This window comes from Anolis sagrei, chromosome 10, assembly GCF_037176765.1.
Source record: "Anolis sagrei isolate rAnoSag1 chromosome 10, rAnoSag1.mat, whole genome shotgun sequence".
Classification (NCBI taxonomy): domain Eukaryota; kingdom Metazoa; phylum Chordata; class Lepidosauria; order Squamata; family Dactyloidae; genus Anolis; species Anolis sagrei.
In genome coordinates, this window is record NC_090030.1 from 24,647,108 (window position 1) to 24,670,087 (window position 22,980).

At 43.6% G+C, this 22,980-nt stretch overlaps 1 protein-coding gene across 1 annotated transcript in view; it reads left to right on the top strand.

The window, feature by feature from the left end:
- Positions 1-411: 411 nt before the first annotated feature.
- The window catches only part of FHL1 (four and a half LIM domains 1), a 57,695-nt gene continuing 35,126 nt past the window's right edge, over positions 412-22,980 (top strand). The window contains exon 1 of the mRNA XM_060756050.2: positions 412-514. The gene's annotated coding sequence lies outside the window, so the exon portion shown is untranslated. The remainder of the gene's footprint in view (positions 515-22,980) is intronic.

Here is a 22,980-nt window from a genome sequence, read left to right on the forward strand (position 1 = left end):
GTTGCCTGCCTGCTCTTTCCCTTTCCTTCCCCTTCCCTTCCTTCTTGCTTGCCTGGTCCTTCTTTTCCTTTTCCTTTTCCTTCTCCTTTCCCCTTTCCCCTTTGCTTTGCTTTCCCCTTTGCTTTGCTTTCCCCTTTGCTTTGCTTTCCCCTTTGCTTTGCTTTCTCCTTTCCTTTCTCCTTTCCTTTGCTTTCTCCTTTCCTTTGCTTTCTCCTTTCCTTTCCTTTCCTTTCCTTTCCTTTCTCCTTTCCTTTCCTTTCCTTTCCTTTCCTTTCCTTTCCTTTCCTTTCCTTTCCTTTCCTTTCCTTTCCTTTCCTTCCTTCCTTGTTGCCTGTCTGCTCCTTCCCTTTTCCCTTCCCTTCCCTTTGAAGCCACCCTCCTCCTGCCTTCCTCCTCCTCCTGGGCTCCACCCAAGAGCAAACCCTCTCCTTGCTCTTGGCTCAGACCCCTCTCCTTTGCGCCTGACTCTCTCTCAGCAGCTGCTCTCTTCACTTCTCTTCAGCTGGGCATCAGGGTGAGTCTCCCTCTCTTTGCTCTTCCCTCCATCCCTCCATTGGGACAGCTTTCATCCTGAAGGAGGGTGAAGGCATCTCCATGGTAGCTTGCAACCTCTGAAATATTTCCTTGGGTGCTTCTACACCAGGCATGGGCAAACTTGGATCCTCCAGGTGCTTAGCGGCTGAGCGGGAAAAGGAAAGAGCCTGGGGCTGTTAGGAATTGTGGGAATTCGAGTCCAAAACACCTGGAAGGAGGGCCCAAGTTTGCCCATGCCTGATCTGTAGAATGTGTGCAATTTGGCATGACATTCCCTGCTATGGAATCTGGGGATGTGCCATTTGGTGAGGTTCCAGCTCAAGACCTTGTCGAACTACAACTCCCATTTCTTCTACAGAATTGAGCCTTGGCTGTTCAAGGGCCTGATCACACCCGAGAGGGTAGATTTTGTCTTCTGCTTGCAGTTGTGTACTGTTGTATGCCAACGTGGTGCCCAACTGTATTCATTCCACAGTGTAGATGCACCCAATAGCGAGACACAAGGACTTCTTGTCGTGGGAGAAGAGGGCTTCCTTTCTGTTTTCCAAGCGCAGAGCAGCATGTGGGTTTGGGCCACTTTCCTAACACAACATTGCACTGAGAGAGGCCGGGTTTTGCTGAAGCGGAGATCATTGACTATGTAACAAAACCCGAAACATTTTCAGTTCCTGGTTTGACAGTGTAATTTCCTGTTTAATTGTGCGCTCCTGACTTTGAAAGTAGTTTTTCAACTCCAGAAATTTTGTTTTTGTGACTCGATGCGATATGCATGGAAATACTGAAGCAAAATGTGCTGCAAGATGTCCAAAGTTTGTGCAGTTTAATATACCTTTTCCATGTTTTAATGACAGAACCAATTAGGAAATGACATATATAATCCAGGAACAAAAATGCTACATAATGTTATTAAAAACATTGTGTATACAATGACCTTCAGCCTAAGTGTATAAGGCAGGTATGGGCAAACCCAGGCCTAGGGGCTGGATGCGTCTCCCTGGGTCTCTTTTCTCAAGCCCTCCTCTCTCTCATCATCCTATCCTTCCATCCTTCTCTCTTTCCTTCCTCCTTCCCTCCCTTCCTTTCCTCCCTCTTTCTCCCTTCCTCCTTCCTTCCTTCAACCCTTCCTTCCTCTCTTCCTCTTTCTCCTTCCTTCCCTATTGTCTTTCCTTCCTTCTCTCTTTCCTCCTCCCTCCCTCCGTCCCTCCCTCCGTCCCTCCCTCCGTCCCTCCCTCCCTCCCTCCCTTCCTTCCTTCCTTCCTTCCTTCCTTCCCCCTCTTTCTCCCTCCCTCAATTCCCTTTCACCATTTCATCCTTCCTTGCTTTTTTCCTTCCTTCCCTTTTGTCTTTTCTTCCTTCTCTCTTTCCTCCTCCCCTCTCTTCCTCCCTCCTTCCATTTCCTTCCACCCCTTTGTCATTCCTTCCTTCTCTTTCCTTCTTTCTTCCCTCCTTTCCTTCTACCCTTCCTTTCCTTTTGTCCTTCCTTCCTCCTTCCCTTCCTTCCTTCCATCCATCCTTACCTTCCACCCTTTCATCCTTCCTTCCTTCCCTTTCGTCTTTCCTTCCTTTCTTTTTTCCTCCCTCCTTCTCCTTCCCTCCCTCCCTCCTCTTTCTCCCTCCCTTTCACCATTTCTTCCTTCCTTCCCCCTCTTTCTCCCTCCCTCCATTCCCTTTCACCATTTTTCCTTCCTTCCTTCACTTTTGTCTTTCCTTCTCTCTTTCTTCCCTCCCTCCCTCTCTCTTTCTCCCTCCCTCCATTTCCTTTCATCCCTTTGTCATTCCTTCTCTTTCCTTCTTTCTTCCCTTCTATCCTTCCTTTCCCTTTGTCTTTCCTTCTCTCTTTCCTTCCTCCTTCCTTCTCTTCCTTCCATCCATCCATCCTTAACTTCTACCATCCATCCTTAACTTTCATCCTTCCTTCCTTCCCTTTCATCTTTCCTTCCTTTCTTTTTTCCTTCCTCCTTCTTCCCTTCCTTCCTTTTCTCTTTCCTTTCCTTCCTCCCTCCCTCCTTCCTTTCCTTCCTTTCATCACGGCCATCTGTCGGGAGGACTTTGATGGTGCAGAGGGCAGAAGGGGGCTGGACTGGATGACCAACTCTAAAGATTCTATGGTTTTATATATGGTCATTAAAAGACAGGTATTCCCAAACACCTACAAATTCCAATCATTTTGTGATTATACTCACTCAGGTTTTCCATGTCCATGATGCAAATATTCCCAAATTGCAAAGAATTTTGCAGAAGCGAGATTCAAATTGTGTTGTGATTTCATCATACTGAGGTTTTGGGTTTTCGAAGGGGAGGGAAAAGCTTCCTTCAACAGCATTCCTTTCCTCTGATGGATGCCCAAACGGCAGGCATCACTTACTTGGTTTTAAAAAACTCTAATAGAAGAGGAGATTCCATCTGAACATGAGGAAGAACTCCCTGACTGTGAGAGCCGTTCAGCAGTGGAACTCTCTGCCCCGGGATGTGGTGGAGGCTCCTTCTTTGGAAGCTTTGAAACAGAGGCTGGATGGCCATCTGTCGGGGGTGCTTTGAATGCAATATTCCTGCTTCTTGGCAGAATGGGGTTGGACTGGATGGCCCATGAGGTCTCTTCCAACTCTTTGATTCTATGTGTTCTACAGTTTGCATCTCCATCAACACTGCAAAATTAATGCATCACTCAATACTATGGAATCATGGAAACTGCAGTTTGGTGAGGCAAAGGCTTTGCCAAAAATATGACTCCCAGGACACCAAAGCATTGAGCCATGGCAGCTAAGCTTGCATTCATTCCACAGTGCGGATGCAAACATCTGGTGTCTCTTAACTGGGTTCGAAAGGAATTTTTCCTGAAATTCTGGATATTTGCATCTGTAGAACTGGCCAAAACGGGCTCAATATAAGGCTGTTTCTGTATTAGTTGTCCAAAGTGTGTTTTGCTGTTGCCATAACAGGTTGTGGTCAAATGTTTGCATTTGTGTGGTTTGTGAGCTTTGCAGATCTCTAGAAGTGTGTCTGCAGCGCCGTTTGCAAAAGCCCCCCCCCCCCCTTTCAGATAGGCGTTGTTTCTGGAAAAATTCCACCGCGTCCTAGCCCTACAGTACAGACCTTGTCAAACTACAACTCCCAAGATTTCATAGCCTTGAGCTAAAGTGGATTCGATGTATGTGAATCTGTGTTGAATGTTTGCTGTGTATATGCTGTGCTCCACTCTGAGTCCCCTTCGGGGTGAGAAGGGCGGAATATAAATCTATATAAATAAAAATGTAATGTTCGTTTGTGGGATTAACACAACTCAAAAACCACTGGACGAATTGACACCAAATTTGGACACAAGACACCTAACAACCCAATGTATGTCCTTCACTCAAAAAAAAAAAAATTTGTCATTTGGGAGTTGTAGTTGCTCGGATTTATAGTTCACCTACAATCAAAGAACATTCTGAACTCCACCAACAATTGAATTGAACCAAACTTGGCACACAGAACTCCCATGACCAGCAGAAAATACTGGAAGGGTTTGGTGGGCAGATTCCTTTGGTTTTGGAGTTGTAGTTCACCTACATCCAGAGATCACTGTGGACTCAAACAAGGATGGATCCCCATGACTAACAGAAAATACTGGAAGGGTTTGGTGGGCAGAGTCCTTTGGTTTTGGAGTTGTAGTTCACCTACATCCAGAGATCACTGTCGGGAATTGTGGGAGCTGAAGTCCAAAACAGGAAGGAAGGAAGGAAGGAAGGAAGGAAGGAAGGAAGGAAGGAAGGAAGGGAGGGAGGGAGGGAGGGAGGAAAGAGAAAAGGAAGGAAAGATGAAAGGGAGGAAGGGAGGGAGAAGGAGGGAGGAAAAAGGAAAGGAAGGAAAGATGAAAGGGAAGGAAGGATGAAAGGGCAGAAGCTAAGGATGGATGGATGGAAGGAAGGAAGGAAGGAAGGAAGGAAGGAAGGAAGGAAGGGAGGAAGGAAGGAAGGAAGGACAAAAGGAAAGGAAGGGTAGAAGGGAAGAAAGAAAGAAAGAAAGAAAGAAAGAAAGAAAGAAAGAAAGAAAGAAAGAAAAGGAAGGAATGACAAAGAGAAGGAAGGAAATGGAGGGAGGGAGAAAGAGAGAGGGAAGGAAAGAGAGAAGGAAGAAAAGACAAAAGGGAAGGGAGGGAGGGAGGGAGGAAAGAGAAAAGGAAGGAAAGATGAAAGGGAGGAAGGGAAGGAGAAGGAGGGAGGAAAAAGGAAAGGAAGGAAAGACGAAAGGGAAGGAAGGATGAAAGGGTGGAAGGGAAGCATGGATGGAAGAAGGAAGGGAAGGAAGGAAAGAAAGGGTAGAAGGAAAGAAGGGAAGAAAGAAGGAAAGAGAAGGAAGGAATGACAAAGGGGCGGAAGGGTTATTTATTATTTATTTATTTATTTATTTATTACTTGCATTTATTGACCGCCCCTCTCAGCCCGGAGGCGACTCGGGGCGGTGAACAACAACAACAAGAAGACAATGTACAGTAAATAAAGACAATACAAACCAGACGGATACAACATAACATACACTTATACTAAAAATCCGCTTCGTCAAGTCCTGGGGTCATAGCCAAAATTCGTAGTCCTAGTTCATTCCATTGTCAATTTAACTACACTCAATTGAAGGCCTGTTCAAAGAGCCATGTTTTTAGGCTCCTACGAAAGGCCATCAAGGAGGGCGCCTGTCTAACTTCAGCAGGGAGAGTGTTCCACAGCCGGGGGGCCACCACCGAGAAGGCCCGCTCCCTCGTCCCCGCCAGACGTGCCTGTGAGGCAGGCGGGACCGAGAGAAGGGCCTCCCCGGATGATCTCAAGGCCCTCGTGGGCTCGTAGGCCGAGATGCGGTCTGCAAGGTATTTTGGGCCGGAACCGTTTAGGGCTTTGTAGGATAACACCAGCACCTTAAATTGGGCCCGGTAGCAAATCGGCAGCCAGTGGAGCTGGGACAGCAGAGGCGTTGTATGCTCTCTGCGTCCAGCCCCCGTTAACAACATGGCTGCCGCGCGCTGAACTAGCTGAAGCTTCCGGGCCGTCTTCAAGGGCAGCCCCACGTAGAGAGCGTTGCAGTAGTCGAGGCGGGATGTGACCAAAGCGTGTACCACCGTGGCCAAGTCAGACTTCCCAAGATACGGGCGCAGCTGGCGCACGAGCCGAAGCTGTGCAAATGCTCCCCTGGTCACCGCTGAAACCTGGGGCTCCAGGCTCAGCGATGAGTCCAGGGTCACACCCAAGCTGCGAACCTGCGCCTTCAAGGGGAGTGCGACCCCGTCCAGCACAGGCTGTAACCCTATACCCTGTTCGGCCTTGCGACTGACCAGGAGTACCTCTGTCTTGTCTGGATTTAATTTCAGTTTGTTCGCCCTCATCCAGACCATTACAGCGGCCAGGCACCGGTTCAGGACTTCGACGGCCTCCTTAGTAGCAGGTGGGAAGGAGTGACAGAGTTGGACATCATCTGCGTACAGGTGACACCGCACCCCGAAACTCCGGATGATCTCACCCAGCGGCTTCATGTAGATGTTAAACAGCAAGGGGGACAAGATGGAACCCTGAGGAACGCCACAGATCAACGGCTGTGGCGCTGAACAGGAGTCCCCCAGCAACACCTTCTGAGTACGACCCTCCAGAAATGACCGGAGCCACTGCAAAGCAGTGCCCCCAAGACCCATCTCTGCAAGGCGCCCCAGAAGAATACCGTGGTCGACGGTATCGAAGGCCGCTGAGAGGTCCAGGAGCACCAACAGGGACACACTCCCCCTGTCTAGCTCCCGGCGCAGATCATCCACTAAGGCGACCAAGACCGTCTCGGTACCATGTCCCGGTCTGAAACCAGACTGTGCCGGATCCAGAATATCCGTGTCTCTCAAGAATACCTGGAGTTGTGAGGCCACCACGCTTTCCATGACTTTGCCCAAGAAGGGAAGATTGGAAACAGGCCGAAAGTTGTCCAATTTAGTGGGGTCGAGTGATGGTTTCTTCAACAGCGGCTTTACAACAGCCTGTTTTAGGCTCGCTGGAATCTTGCCTTCCCGAAGGGAGGCATTAACCACCACCGTTACCCACTCGGCCAATCCCCCTCTGGCCTCTTTCAGAAGCCAGGATGGGCAGGGGTCTAGGATGGACGTGGTGGGTCTCATTCCTCCAAGTATCTTGTCCACATCCTCGGGTTTCACAAACTGAAAAGAGTCCAACAAAATCGGACAAGCAGGTGCTTGTGTCACATCCACGGAGACTGCATCTAATGCGGCGTCCAGCCCAGAGCGGATCAAAGCGACTTTGTCTGCAAAGAACCGAGCAAATGCTTCACAGCGTGCTGCCGAGTTGTCAGGGCTCCCACCTGAGGTTGGGGGAGTTAAAAGACCTCTGACAACCCGAAACAACTCCGCCGGACGGTTTTTTGCAGACGCAATAGTGGCCGCAAAGAAAGATTTCTTTGCGGCTTTTATTGCCGCGGCATATGCCCTTAAAAAGGACACAAACCGTGTTCGATTTGACTCGCTTGGGTCTGAGCGCCACACGCTCTCTAGAACCCTCTTCTTTCGCTTCATCGCTGCCAGCTCCTCAGTAAACCAAGGGGCTGGTTTAGCTCGGTTACTCGAGAGGGGACGTTCCGGAGCGATCTTGTCAATAGCCCTGGTCATCTCCCCATTCCAGAGAGCGACCAAGGCCTCGACATGATCACCTACCGCGGCGGCGGGAAACTCCCCAAGAGCCGTCAGGAATCCACTCGGATCCATTAGCCTCCTGGGGCGGACCATCCTAATGGGTCCTCCACCCTTGCGGAGGTTAGGGGGCGCAGTGAGTCTAAATCTAATCAGGAAGTGGTCGGACCATGGCAACGGAGAGCTAGACAACTCCTCCACACCGCCACCCTGCTCCCATCCCTGACAGAAAACCAAGTCCAATGTGTGTCCAGCACAGTGGGTGGGGCCAGTTATTCGTTGGGACAGCCCCATGGTTGCCATGGCGGACATGAAGTCCTGAGCCGCACCTGTGAGGGTTGCCTCGGCGTGGATGTTGAGGGAGGGAGAAAGAGAGGGAAGGAAGAGAGGGGAGGAGGAAAGAGAGAAGGAAGGAAAGACAGAAGGAAAAGAAGGAAGGAAGGAAGGAAGGAAGGAAGGAAGGAAGGAAAAAAGCAAGGAAGAATGAAATTGTGAAAGGGAATGGAGGAAGGGAGGAAGAGAGAGGGAACGAAAGAAGAGAGGGAGGAAGGAACGAGAGAAGGAAGGAAAGACAGAAGGGAAGGAAGGAAGGAAGGAAGGAAGGAAGGGTGAAAAGGAATGGAGGGAGGGAGAAAGAGAGAGGGAAGGAAAGAAGAGAGGGAGGAAAGACAAAAGGGAAGGAAGGAAGGAAGGAAGGAAGGAAGGAAGGAAGGAAGGAAAAAAGCAAGGAAGGATGAAGTGGTGAAAGGGAATGGAGGGAGGGAGGGAGAAAGAGAGAGGGAAGGAAAGAAGAGAGGGAGGGAGGAAAGAGAGAAGGAAGGAAAGACAGAAGGGAAGGAAGGAAGGAAGGAAGGAAGGGTGAAAAGGAATGGAGGGAGGGAGAAAGAGAGAGGGAAGGAAAGAAGAGAGGGAGGAAAGACAAAAGGGAAGGAAGGAAGGAAGGAAGGAAGGAAGGAAGGAAGGAAGGAAGGAAGGAAAAAAGCAAGGAAGGATGAAGTGGTGAAAGGGAATGGAGGGAGGGAGGGAGGGAGAAAGAGAGAGGGAAGGAAAGAAGAGAGGGGGGGAGGAAAGAGAGAAGGAAGTAAAGACAAAAGGGAAGGAAGGAAGGAAGGAAGGAAGGAAGGAAGGAAGGAAGGAAGGAAGAAATGGTGAAAGGGAATGGAGGAAGGGAGGAAAGGGAGAAGGAAGGAAAGACAAAAGGGAAGGAAGGAAGGAAGGAAGGAAGGAAGGAAGGAAGGAAGGAAAAAAGCAAGGAAGGATGAAATGGTGAAAGGGAATGGAGGGAGGGAGAAAGAGGGGGAAGGAAGGAAGGTAGGAAGGAAGGGAAGAAAGAGAAAAGGAAGGCCCAAGCTTGCCCATGCCTGGTTTAATGGGTTTAACTACAACTCCCAAAATGTGATAGAATTGAGCCTTTGCAAAAAGTAATGCCAAAGTAATGCAAAGTGTAGATGTACCCTTTGATCCTGGAACTCTTCCTATATATGGAAGTTTATATTATATTTGATCCACATTTGATCCGTTCACACATCCCTGCAAGAACAGAGATTTATTAAAGGCCTGCATTATATTCCTGCTTCACGCTGATATGTCAAGCCTTTTGTCTAATTATAAACGTGATTTAGGGGTGGGAAAATAGTTTGGATTCCTCGTGGCCATATGAAATTACACGGCACCAGATCTTTGACATTCCTGTGGGCCAACCTCAGATACCGAGCCGACAGCTGGAGAATTTCCATCCACGATAAAGGGATCCTCCAAGAAAGTTCCTTTTTTGGGGCGGGGACAACAAATGCCCGAATTAATGTGTTTTGAACTACTCAATGCTCTGGAGTTTGGGGAGTTGCCCTCTTTGGCAGACAATTCAAGAGACCTTGCAAAACTACAACTCCCATGTGTTATTATTCTTATCCTTCTAGTGTATGTGTTTGAATAATAATAATAATAGTAGTAATACCCATGGCATGATAATAATAATAACATAATCTATCAATATCCATGGCATATTATTAATAATAATATCTATAATTACTAATAATACTAATAATATAATATAATATTTCAATTAATTTCAACAGAAAGGAGGAAACCATGAAAATGAACAAAATCTGGCTACCAGTATTAAAAAAAACTCAAAAATTACAACAGCACAACAACAGAGAGGAAACAAACAAGGACATCTAATCACCTCTCAACAAAAGATTGCCCCAGGCACTGCCAGGCCATTATATGCTAATCAAGGTGGTCAGTTGAAACATTCACACCTAGCTTCAGCAGACAAGAGTCCTTTGTCCCACCCTGGTCATTCCACAGATATATAAACTCGCTTTCCTAGTTCCAACAGACCTCACAACCTCTGGGGATGCTTGCCATAGATGCAGGCGAAATGTCAGGAGAAAATGCCTTTAGAATATGGCCATATAGCCCGAAAAAACTTACAACAACCCAGTAATCTAATATTAATAATATAATCGAATATAATCTATTAATATCCATGGCCTAATAATAATAATAATAATAATAATATAATCAATAATATATCAATAACCATGGCATTATAATTTAATATATCAATATCCATGACCTATTAATAATAGTGATAATAATAATAATATAACCTATCAATATCCATGGCATCTTATTAATAATAATATCTATAATTACTAATAATACTAATCATCTAATCTAATATTAATAATATAATCAAATATAATCTATCAATATCCATGGCCTAATAATAATAATAATAATATCTATCATGGATACCCGTGGCATACTATTATTAATAATAATGTCTATCAATATGGCATATTAATAATTATAATTTAATATATCAATACCCATGACCTATTAATAATAGTGATAATAATAATAATAATATAATCTATCAATATCCATGGCATATTAATAATAATAATAATAAATATCCATGGCATATTATTATTATTACCCGCTTCTTCTTATGGTTCAAGACAGGGCACAACATGATTAAAACAGCATATAAATATTATTTTATTATTATTTGTCTTCTAATGGATGTGTTAGAATAGTCATAATAATCATAATTTGTTTATTACCGGCCTATCCTTGCAACTCGTCAGCGAGATAAAATGTTGTTATTATGATGAGTCTGCTAATGCATGTGTTTGAATAGTCTTATATTTGTATCTATGTAAATAATAATAATAATATATTAATTACTCACCTCTCCTTGCAGCTCGACATTGTGAACAATGTGGTTAGAACAATGAGATGAAATATTATAATATTTTATTATTATTATTATATTATATTATTATCTTAATCTTCTGACATGGTAAGGAAAATGCTTAGAATATTTTATTATTATTATATTATATTATTATGTTAATCTTCTAACATGGTAAGCAAAATGGTTAGAACAACGAGAAAATATTATTATGATGAGTCTGCGAATGCATGTGTTTGAGTCTTATATTTGTATCTATGTAAATAATAATAATAATAATAATATATTAATTACTCACCTCTCCTTGCAGCTCGACATTGTGAACAATGTGGTTAGAACAATGAGATGAAATATTATAATATTTTATTATTATTATTATTATTATTATTATTAATCTTCTAATGTATGTGTTAGAATGGTCTTATATTTGTATCTATTTGTATATAATAATAATATATTAATTACACACCTCTCCTTGCAGCTCAACATTGTGAACAATGTGGTTACAACAATGAGATGAAATATTATTATTATTATTATTATTATTATTATTAATCTTCTAATGTATGTGTTAGAATGGTCTTATATTTGTATATATTTGTATATAATAATAATAATAATAATAATAATAATAACAATAATAATAATTTCTTGATTATCCTTCTCTCCTTGCGGCTTGACATGGTTAACAAGGTGGTTAGAACAGCGAGCTAAAACAGAGAACTATTAAAATACACATAAAAGAACACACTGGTTAAAATTTACCACTAAAAGGCCAAGTTCAAATGCAATGGGGAGAAAAGGCCAAGAGTTTCCTTTCTCTCGACATGAAAAGCAGTTCAGCCTGGCTTTCTTTTATGGGTCTTTGTTTGCCTTCCACCCAGTTGGTCTCTGTCCTTATCAGTTGCACCCTTATTTGCTTTTAATCTGAACTTAGTGGGAAAAGAGGAACTGAAGCCTCTCTGCCGATGCATTCAAATGTGGCCGGTGGAGGTTTTCCTTTTGGAGAATAGCATTCATAACTGTGCTATCATGCGCTGGGCCTGTGAAAGAGTCTGTAGACAGGATGTGTTTTCTGAATGCCAACGGGACGCCAGGGGTGCCTCGGCTGAGCGGCCTTTCGGATTTCCCCACACAAAGTTCTTTTAAAGACTTAGAAAGTTCAGCAAAGTTTTTATTGTTGCTTAAATCTTCAATAAATCAAACAAATACTTCAAGGCTTTGAATCAACGGGTGGCTTGCTTAAATCTTGTCCACAAGGGACAGGCAACTTTCTTCATAAACTGTGTCTTCCTCCTACAAGGGAAACCCTTGACCCCTCCCTGGGCAATCTAACGTAAGCTCTGCTGGTGTGGGCCCCTACACCCAGTCCAAATTGGCTGCCGTGAGTGGTCCTTACCAAACAGTAGATTTCCAAGAGGAAAGAAGGCTTTCAATTCCCAGTGAAGGCTAGTTGTAAAACTGTGGAGCTGTATTTCTCCAGCAAAGAGCTGGCTGTAGAGTTGTGGAACTACATTCCCCAACAAAGGCTATGCTGGGTTGTTGTAGGTTTTTTCGGTCTATATGGCCATGTTCTAGAAGCATTCTCTCCTGACATTTCGCCTGCATCTATGGCAAGCATCCTCAGAGGTAGTGAGGTCTGTTGAAACTAGGAAAATGGGTTTATATATCTGTGGAATGACCAGGGTGGGGCAAAGGACTCTTGTCTGCTGGAGCTAGGTGTGAATGTTTCAGCTGACCACCTTGATTAGCATTTGATGGCCTGGCAGTGCCGGGAGCAATCTTTTGTTGAGAGGTGATTAGATGTCCCAGATTGTTTTCCCTCTGCTGTTTTGCTGTCGTAATTAGATGTTGTAATGAAGGTGGTCAGCTGAAACATTCACACCTAGCTCCAGCAGACAAGAGTCCTTTGTCCCATAAAACAACTTGTTTTATATCATGCACTCAAGAGACAAAAATGACGTGAACTTGGATAAAAATAACATCCTTGGTTTACTCACAACCTTTATGTGTTCAGCATACATAGGTACACAATTCATCAGTCCAGTTTCAGATATGCTTGAGATAATTCTCTGTGCCATCCGGCCAGAGCATCCCTCTTATAACAAAACAGCTATCAACAGGTCACATAATCAAAAGGAGAGAAAGAGAGAGAGAGAGAGAGATGAGAGCATGTGTAACTTCTCAGGAACCATAGAGTAAAGGAAGCTGCATATCAGAACATACACACAGGAATCAGTAAGCAACAGGATCATAGATAAATATTATTAGAGAAGGCTTGAAGAAGGTTGTCATTTCCAATATGTATTGTTTTAGAAGAGAATAACAATTCCGCCGGGCAGGATGACACCACCTGATCCCTCCTGACAGATGGCCATCCTGCTTGAAAACCTCCCAGGCACAATATTCCTCTCCTGAACAGGAAGTTCTCCCTATTATTCAGATAGAATATTGGCCTATAGTCTGAATCATTGTTACATATTCTTTCAATGTACTATAGATAGATAGATAGATAGATAGATAGATAGATAGATAGATGGATGGATGGATGGATGGATAGATAGAGATATACTTTATTTATACCATCTCTCCACGGGGACTCGTTTTATATACAGTATATAATGACTTCCCTAGAGGCTATATATTCCTCTTGATGCATCTTAGAATCGCATTGGCCTTTTTCGCTGCAGTATCACACTCTTGACTCACATTCATGGTCTACAAAGACTCCTATGCTTGTCCCCCAATTGTATTGATTTAATCCTCTGCCACCCCACTTTTCCAACTGCGATTAAAATGTCCTGGTTTCTCTCCTCTTCCTCCTTGGTCCACAGCTTGCCTCCTTTGCTGCAAACGAAGTTCAAATGTCAGAAATCGTTTGCATTTGGTCAAGCCAGCAGGGAGGAGAGGCAAAGGCAAGGGATGGAATCCTGGGAGCGATTGCTAGGCAACGACCTAGGCTGCCTCAGTATCCCGTTTCCTAGCAACCGCATCCCGTCTCCTCCATCCATCCATCCTTCCATCCATCCATCCTTCAGAAAGTGCAAGGAAGGAAAGGTTGGCCACATGAGTGGCAGCGATGGGGCCCAAGGCGCAAGCGGAGGCATGGACGATGAAGGCAAATTATTATTATTGTTATTATTAATTATTATTGTTATTATTATTATTTGGCTGATGAAGGCAAATTATCATCATCATCATCATTGTTTGGATGATGAAGCCAAATTATTATTATTATTAGTAGTAGTAGTAGTATTTGTATTATTTACATGATGAAGGCAAATTATCATTATCATTATCATTATTATTCTTTGAATGATGAAGCCAAATTATTGTTATTATTATTATTATTATTATTATTAGTATTATTTGGATAATGAAGGCAAATTATCATCATTATTATTATTAATAATAATTATTGTTTTTATTATTATTTGGCCGATGAAGGCAAATTATTATCATTATCATTATTATTATCATTATTATTATTATTTGGATGATGAATCCAAATTATTATTATTATTATTATTATTATTAGGAGCAGAAGTAGTATTATTTGGATGATGAAGGCAAATTATCATTATTATTATTTTGTGGATGATGAAGGCTTATTATTATTATTATTAATTGTTTTTATTATTATTTGGCCGATGAAGGCAAATTATCATTATCATTATCATTATTATTATTTGGATGATGAAGCCAAATAATAATAATAATAATAATAATAATAATAATTTGCATGATGAAGGCAAATTATCATCATCATCATTATTAATTATTATTATTATTATTTGGCCAATGAAGGCAAATTATCATTATCATTATTATTATTATTATTTGGATGATGAAGCCAAATTATTATTATTATTGTTATTATTATTATCATCAGTATTATTAGTATTATTAGTATTATCAGTATTATTAGTATTATTTGGCTGATGAAGGCAAATTATCATCATCATCATCATCATCATCATTATTCGGATGATGAAGCCAAATTATTATTATTATTATTAGTAGTAGTAGTAGTAGTATTAGTATTATTTGATGATGAGGGCTTATTATTACTATTATTATTATTATTATTATTATTATTATGGCTTTTGTATTTGATCACACGTCGGACACTTTTCAAGAGTCTAGAACTGTGTCATGTATAATAATAATAATAATAATAACAACAACAACAACTCACAAGTGGCAGTGCTTTGAACTGTCAACCTTTCGGTTGGTAGATCTTATAATTGCTGGGGATTTACCAGCTGTGCTAAAGCCCGGCAAATGTGTTGGTGAATAATGCACGCAGATCTGAGTAAGGTGGCCTTTTGCAGCTGACAGATGGTGATTTTGTCAGCACCAATTGTTTTCAAGTGCAGGCCAAGGTGTTGAGACATTGTACCCAGTGTGCCGATCACCACTGGGACCATTTTTACTGACGTGCCAGAATAAGTCGGACAAGACTGGACTTAATGTCAGGGCAAAACCTTCAATAGTAGTAGTAGTAGCAGTCCCAAGGGCCATCAAGTCCTACCCCTTGTCACACAGGAAAAGCACAATCAAAGCACCGAAAGATGGCCATCTGCCTCTGCTTCAAAGTCTCATCCCTCTTACTGTGGTCAGGAAACATTTCAGTGACCAAAATGGAAGAGGAAAGAAGGCAACCCACGACCTCATGGGATGCAAAGCTGCTGTTGACTTAAGCCCTCGTTTCGGAGATGCCAGGGCTCTTCCCTCTGCCAGGTTTCTATCAACAGCCAGTCAGGGCAGTTTGGATTACAAGGACAGGTGGGTCAATTCAGAGCCAAGGGAAAAGGCCGGAGGGTGGGCTGCAAGGAGAACCGGACGGAGCAGATGGCCCCTGCGTGAAACCCAACCAGTATCACAGTGTTGGGCGCAGGGAGGCATGCCAGCACAGATCTACACCGCATTTAGGACTCCCCCGCACTGCTATAGTGCTATCATTCCACTTCAAGGGTCCCAACAACACCAAGGTGATCCTAAGTCATGCAAAACAACAAGCCCTGGAAATAGGCAAAATGTTGCTAGGGCAGTGGAAGTGGAAGGAGGGCATGATCACGGTGTCGCGTGAACGTGACAAAGTTCTCTCAGTGACCTCAAGGAAGTCACCACTTGGCTTCCTAACCTGCCTGCCTATATTGCTGGGTGAGAAACCCAAAGGTCCTTGGAAGATAAATAGTAATATGATAGATAGATAGACAAATAGATAAACATAGATGATTAGATAGATAGATAGATAGATAGAGAAACAGATAGATAGATAGATAGATAGATAGATAGACAGACAGACAGACAGACAGACAGACAGACAGACAGATAGATAGATAGACAGAGAGAGAGAGAAACAGATAGATAGATAGATAGATAGATAGATAGATAGATAGATAGATAGACAGACAGACAGACAGACATAGGTAGATAGATAGATGGATAGATAGATAGACAGACAGATAGATAGATAGATAGATAGAGACAGATAAGATTGATAAAAATGATGGATGGGTGGATGGATGATTGTCAGGTGAGACAGAATAGACAAGTGAAATAGACAGGTAAGACGGACGGATGGATAGAAGAGACCCCAAGGAAGGAAGGAAGGAAGGAAGGAAGGAAGGAAGGAAAATACAATTAGGTAACATAGATGATGGAAGGATGGATGGATGGATGGATGTCAGGTAAGATAGATATAAGATCGATAGGATAGACAGATAATTGATAGATGATAGACAAGGGAAATACACAGGATAGATAGATAGATAGATAGATAGATAGATAGATAGATAGATAGATAGATACTTAGATGGATGGATGGATGGATGGATAGATAGATAGATAGATAGATAGATAGATAGATACGTAGACAGATAGATAGATAGATAGATAGATAGATAGATAGATAGATAGATACGTAGATAGATAGATAGATAGATAGATAGATAGATAGATAGATAGATAGACAAACAGATGGATGGATGGATAGATAGATAGATAGATAGATAGATAGATAGATAGATAGATACGTAGATAGATGGATGGATAGATGGATGGATGGACGGACGGACAGACAGACAGACAGACAGACAGACAGATAGATAGATAGATACGTAGATAGATAGATAGATAGATAGATAGATAGATAGATAGATAGACAGACAGACAAACGGACGGACGGACGGACAGACAGACAGACAGACAGACAGACAGACAGACAGACAGATAGATAGATAGATGGAAGAAGTCATCCTAGTCTTCATGGGGGAAAAGGCAGGGTGGTAATAATAATAATAATAATAATAATAATAATAATAATAATATCCTCATAGGGCAAAGGCGGGATGTAAATAATGATGATGATGGTGATAGATAGATAGATAGATAGATAGATAGATAGATAGATAGCTGTAAAGACAGGTAAGACATGATAGGACAGATAAGATAGACAATTGATAGATTATAGACAAGTGAAATAGGTAAGATAGACAGACAGACAGATAGACAGACAGACGGAAAGAGGGGTAAGACATGTTAAGATAGGATGGATAAGATAGATGATAGACAAGTGAAATATGTTAGATAGATAGATTTATTTATTTATCATGTCTGGAGCAAACCAAACAGTTGTATTGCATTTTTTTTTAAAAAACAAAAACAAAACAAAGTTTGCAAACTTGTCATTTTATTAAATGTCCTTTGACCAGTATCTGGCCACTTGGAGTGCCTTTGGTGTTGCTGCAAGGAGGTCCTCCATTGTGCATGTAGCAGGGCTCAGGTTGCATTCCAGCCATTGATTGAGGTTCTGGGTTTGAGCCTGCCACTTTTGGACTCTTGCTTGCTGGGGTGTTCCAGCGAGTGCCTCTGTAGATCTTAGAAAACTATTTCTTTATTTAAGTCGTTGACGTGCTGGCTGATACCCAAACAAGGGATGGGCTGGAGATGTCACTGCCTTGGTCCTTTCACTATTGGCTGCTACTTCCCGGCGGATGTCAGGTGGTGCAATACTGGCTAGACAGTGTAATTTCTCCAGTGGTGTAGGGCGCAGACACCCTGTGATAATGCGGCATGTCTCATTAAGAGCCACATCCACTATTTTAGCGTGGTGAGATATGTTCCACACTGGGCATGCATACTCAGCAGAGGAGTAGCATAGCACAAGGGCAGATGTCTTCACTATGTCTGGTTGTGATCCCCAGGTTGTGCCAGTCAGTTTTTGTATGATACTGTTTCTAGCATCCTCTTTTTGCTTGATATTCAGGCAGTGCTTCTTGTAGGTCAGAGCACAGTCCAGAGTTCTGACAGATAGGTAAGATAGATATAGACGGGATAGATAATATAGGCAGGTAAGAGAGAACATAGACTATCCAGTTCAGTACCAAATAGAAGAACTGGAGCTCTATAGCACTGATGCATATCAGTCAAACTGGTATCCAACTGCATTAATTTGACAGTGTAGATACAACGACTAGTGGCATTTCCGTCCAGATCTGTACCGACGGCCACCTGTCCCTTCAGCCACTTTCTGCCTGGCTCAAGGAGAGACGGTTTGGGGGACGCCGTTACAGCCGCACAACTGTCGCCCTCCAAAAAAGCCCAACAAAGCTTTGCTTTGCTGCAGGATCCTACGGGAAGGGATTAAGTGCAAGGGTCATTGTGCCAACAGGTCCGGCATCTTCGGCATGCAACACGAGCCAAAGGATGTGCTAAAATAAGGCATGCAAAAATTCCGTGTTCCAAAGCGAAGAAGAACCTTAATCCCTTTGTCGCGCAGCCAGCACCGAGGGTTTAGTCTCCATGGTGTTCAGGGGGCAACACAGAAAAGGAGGGGCAAGAAGGTCGCGCTATTCGTCACCGCGGCTCAGAATAGAGCGTGGACTAATGCACTCTCTTATCCAAATAATGCATTAAGAAGAGTGGAAGTGAGTCCAGTCCCCTTGAGATAAAGCCTGGTCTAATCTGAACTGCTAGATAGCTCCACTCTCAAGCTGAACTTCTATCAACCAACCCATATTGCAGTGTTTCTCAACATGGGGATCGGGACCCCTGGAAGGGTCACTTGGGGTTATCAGAAGGGTCGCCACAGACCATCAGAAAACACAGTATTTTCTATGTGGGAACCCCTATGACCAATGCTCTTTGATTGTCAGTGAACTATAAATCCCAGCAACCACAACTCCCAAATGTCAAGTCTATTTTTCCCAAACTCCACCAGTGTTCACTGATGGTCATGGGGGTTCGGTGTGGGAAGTTTGGTCTAATTCTATCATTGGTGGGGTTCAGAATGCTCTTTGATTGTAGGTGAACTATAAATCCCAGCAACCACAACTCCCAAATGTCAAGTCTATTTTTCCCAAACTCCACCAGTGTTCACTGATGGTCATGGGGGTTTGGTGTGGGAAGTTTGGTCTAATTCTATCATTGGTGGGGTTCAGAATGCTCTTTGATTGTCAGTGAACTATAAATCCCAGCAACCACAACTCCCAAGTGTCAAGGTCTATTTTTCACAAACTTCACCAGTGTTCATATTTGGGCATATTTGAGTATTTGTGCCACGTTTGGTCCAGATCCATCATTGTTTGAGTCCACAGTGCTCTCTGGATGTAGGCGAACTACAACTCCAAAACTCAAGGTCAATGCCCACTAAACTCTTCCAGTATTCTCTGTTGGTCATGGGAGTTCTGTGTGTCAAGTTTGGTTCAATTCCATCATTGGTGAACCTCACCAATATTCAAATTTGGGTGTATTGGGTATTTGTGCCAAATTTGGTCAAGTGAATGAAAATACATCCTGCCTATCAGATATTTACGTTAAGATTCATAACAGTAGCAAAATTATAGTTATGAAGTAGCAACGAAAATAATTTATGGTTGGGGGCCACCACAACATGAGAAACTGTATTATGGGGTCGCGGCTCTAGGAAGGTTGAGAAACACTGCCATATTCGCTATCAGGGTGCATCTACACTGTAGAGTTAATGCAGTTTGGCAACACTTTACCTGCAATGGGGCTACACAGTGGAATCCACGACATGCGAGTGTGGAGAGGAGCAAACTACAGACCACCTGCTGCAATGCAACCTGAGCCCTGCTACATGCACAATGGAGGACCTTCTTGCGGCAACACCAGAGGCCCTCCAAGTGGCCAGATACTGGTCAAAGGACATTTAATCAACCACCAAGCTTGCAAATTCTGTGTTTTGTCTGTTAAAAATGTACTACAAATGTCTGGTTGCTGGTGACACGATAAATAATACCTGCAATGGAATTGAGGCACCATCACCTGTTCTGTAAAGAATTTCCTTTAGAACAGGACGTGCAACCTTTGCCCAGCGGGAAGCCAGGGGGCCCAAGGAGAAGTTCTCAGAGGCTTTCCACCACAAATGATCTTTAGATGGCTTGTGAAGTATAACAAAGTCTTTTATTAATGAACAATCAAACAGAAACTTCTCTTGTCTTCAATAAAGCTAAACAAATGCTTCCAAGCTTTATGCAACTGGTGGCTTCCTAATCTTTCCCACGAAGGACAGGCAACTGTCTTCAACAACTTCTTCTTTACTTTAAATGGAAATCCCCTTTTCAACTTCTCCCAGGCTGACTGTAATCTAACCCTTACTGATGTGGGCTCCGCTACCGGGTCGAACTGCGTCTCGAAGCATCGAGTAGACCTACCAGTAAAGGCTTAGATATTCTCCAGCTGGAGTTCTTTGGTCTTTAGGGCTGTTTTCCTGGAAATCTTTGGAGACTCTTAAGACTGTTTCCCCCCCGGAAAGTCTTAAGGGTTGAAGCTTTTGTACAGGGGAAGCTTGCACACGTCTTGTACATTAGCTTTCCTTGCTGAGACTAACTAAAAAATGGCTCCCTTCCCTTCCCAATTGCCCTGAGCAAGGGGCGGGATCAAAACTTAATGAGACTGTTGAAGTCCTGAACCGGTGCTTGGCCGCTGTAACGGACTGGATGAGGGACAACAGATTGAAACTAAATCCAGACAAGGCAGAGGTACTCCTGGTCAGTCGTAAGGCCGAACAAGGGACGGGATTACAGCCTGTGCTGGACAGGGTCACACTCACCCTAAAGGCGCAGGTTCGCAGTCTGGGAGTTCTCCTGGACTCATCGCTGAGCCTGGAGCCCCAGGTTTCGGTGGTGGTCAGGGGAGCTTTTGCACAACTAAAACTTGTGCGCCAGCTGCGACCGTACCTTGGGAAGCCTGACTTGGCCACGGTGGTCCACGCTTTGGTTACATCCCGCTTAGATTACTGCAACGCTCTCTACGTGGGGTTGCCTCTGAAGACTGCCCGGAAGCAGCCGCAAGTCCAACGCGCTAACGGGGGCTCGGTACAGGGAGCATACTACTCTTCTGTTGCGCCAGCTCCACTGGCTGCCAATTAGCTTCCGAGCACAATTCAAAGTGCTGGTATTGATCTATAAATCCCTAAACGACTCTGGCCCTGTTTACCTCTCCGAACGTATTCTCCCCTACGAACCATCAAGATTATTAAGATCGTCTGGAGAGGCCCTGCTCTCGGTGCCACCGGCCTCGCAAGCGCATCTGGTGGGGACGAGGGACAGGGCCTTCTCGGTGGTGGCCCCTCGACTCTGGAACTCTCTCCCTTCGGAGGTCAGAACCGCCCCGTCTATCCTGGCTTTCAGGAAATGGGTGAAGACGTGGCTGTGGAGTCAGGCTTTCAATGAATAAGACAACACTCTAGGATCCTGGATGGAAGTGGATATAGATCTGGTTTTAATATGATGACTGACCATCGTAGTTTTATATATAGTGTTATTTTAAATCTGTTACGGTAATTTGTGATATATGATATTTTAATGATTGTATGTGTCCCTCGATGAGGTTGAGAAGCTCGTTATAGAAAACCTTGAATTAATTAATTAATTAAATAATAATAATAATAATGATGATGATGCTGGACAGGTGATTTGCCCTATGACTGCAACCAAAGGAAGCCACCTATCTGCAGTGTCCCTGAAACCCAGGGCTGCAAGCAAACATTTAATACAAAGCAAATAAATTTGGAGCTCCTGGTACAGCTGTACCAGCACATCACCCTTCGCCAGAGATAGCTAAACACCTTGTAAAACTACAACTCCCATGTTAGCTGTCATTTTACTCAACTCACTCCAATGCCTATCATTCTGGCACCACTAATGCCATTGGAGTTGTAGTTTTCCAAGGTCTTTAGCCTTCTCTGGGTGCATCCACACTAGAGACTTTTGAAAAACCCCAGTTTGCAATAAAATGCAATTGTTTAAATCTCAAATGGAGACAGACCTGCTCTTTCCCCTGTGCTTTTCAATGAGGCACCGTAAAAGGGCAGAGACGTCTACGGGGAGGACAAAAGCGGCCTTCCCAAAGGTCTCTGCCCCACTGGCTGCTTGCCCAGCCTTTTGGCCTGCGCTGGTTGGAGCAAAAATAAAATGTGATTTATCCCACAAGTTTGCAACGGCCTTGGCTCAGTGGTATGGAGACTGGATTAACACCGCTGGATAATCCAGTATCCGATTCCCACTTTGAACTGGAGTACATGAGTCTACACTGCCAGATAATCCAATTCAAAGCAGAACCTCTGGATCAGCGTTTCTCAACCTGGGGTGTTAGGACTTTTGGGGGGGGGGTCATGAGGGGTCGCCAAAGACTATCAGAACACATACATTTCTGATGATCTTAGTGTTAGAGACCCTAAATTGGGTCTTTTTAGGTCCATGTCGCGGGAGCACGGAAGGAAGGAGACAGTCCCAATGAAAGATCAAAAACAAGGTATATTTTAGTTTCTTCATGAAGAAGATGGACAGCCTGATAGCATACGTAGATGCTATCCTTCAAGTGACTGCCATACTTTTCCCTTGAAATCTGCATATTTTTATACACCAGCGCAAACAGCGCAAAGGGGAAGTTCTCTCTTTTCAGCCCCTCTCCTTGACCTTTTGATGGAAAGTACCTTCTTATAACCTTTGAAGTTAACCACAATACAACATCCTGTGTAACACAGTACCTTCTTGTTTCTTAAAGACATTTTCTTCCGTATTGCTATTTTTCTACAGAGGAAGGGTATGTTTCTTTTTTGCTGTTAATTTAATTCAAAGCCCCTTGTTTAGCATCCTTCATTAGGAACCCCTTTTGCAGAGAAGGCTGAAGATCTCTCCGCATGTCCTTCTCTTCCTTTTTGGAAACAGATGGTGAATCCTCCCACCAAAAGCCCTCCTCTGCTGTGATTGGCCAGCCTCTCAGCCAAGGGGAGGGCTGCTTTTGAGACTCCAATCAGGGAGGGGAGAGCAGGCATGCTCAGCACATGGCAGCATAGTGTGCATGTGTGGGCGAGGGAGAGCGCATGAGGCTGGAGGGAGGCTGGCACCAGCAAGTCTCTTCAAAGCATGGGGGTTCTGTGTGGGAAGTTTGGCCCAATTCTATCACTGGTGGGGTTCAGAATGCACTTTTATTGTAGGTGTACTATAAATCCCAGTAACTACAACTCCCAAATGCTGACATCTGTTTTTTCCAAACTCCACAAGTGTTCACATTTGGGCATATTGAGTGTTCGTGCCGAGTTTGGTCCAGACCCATCACT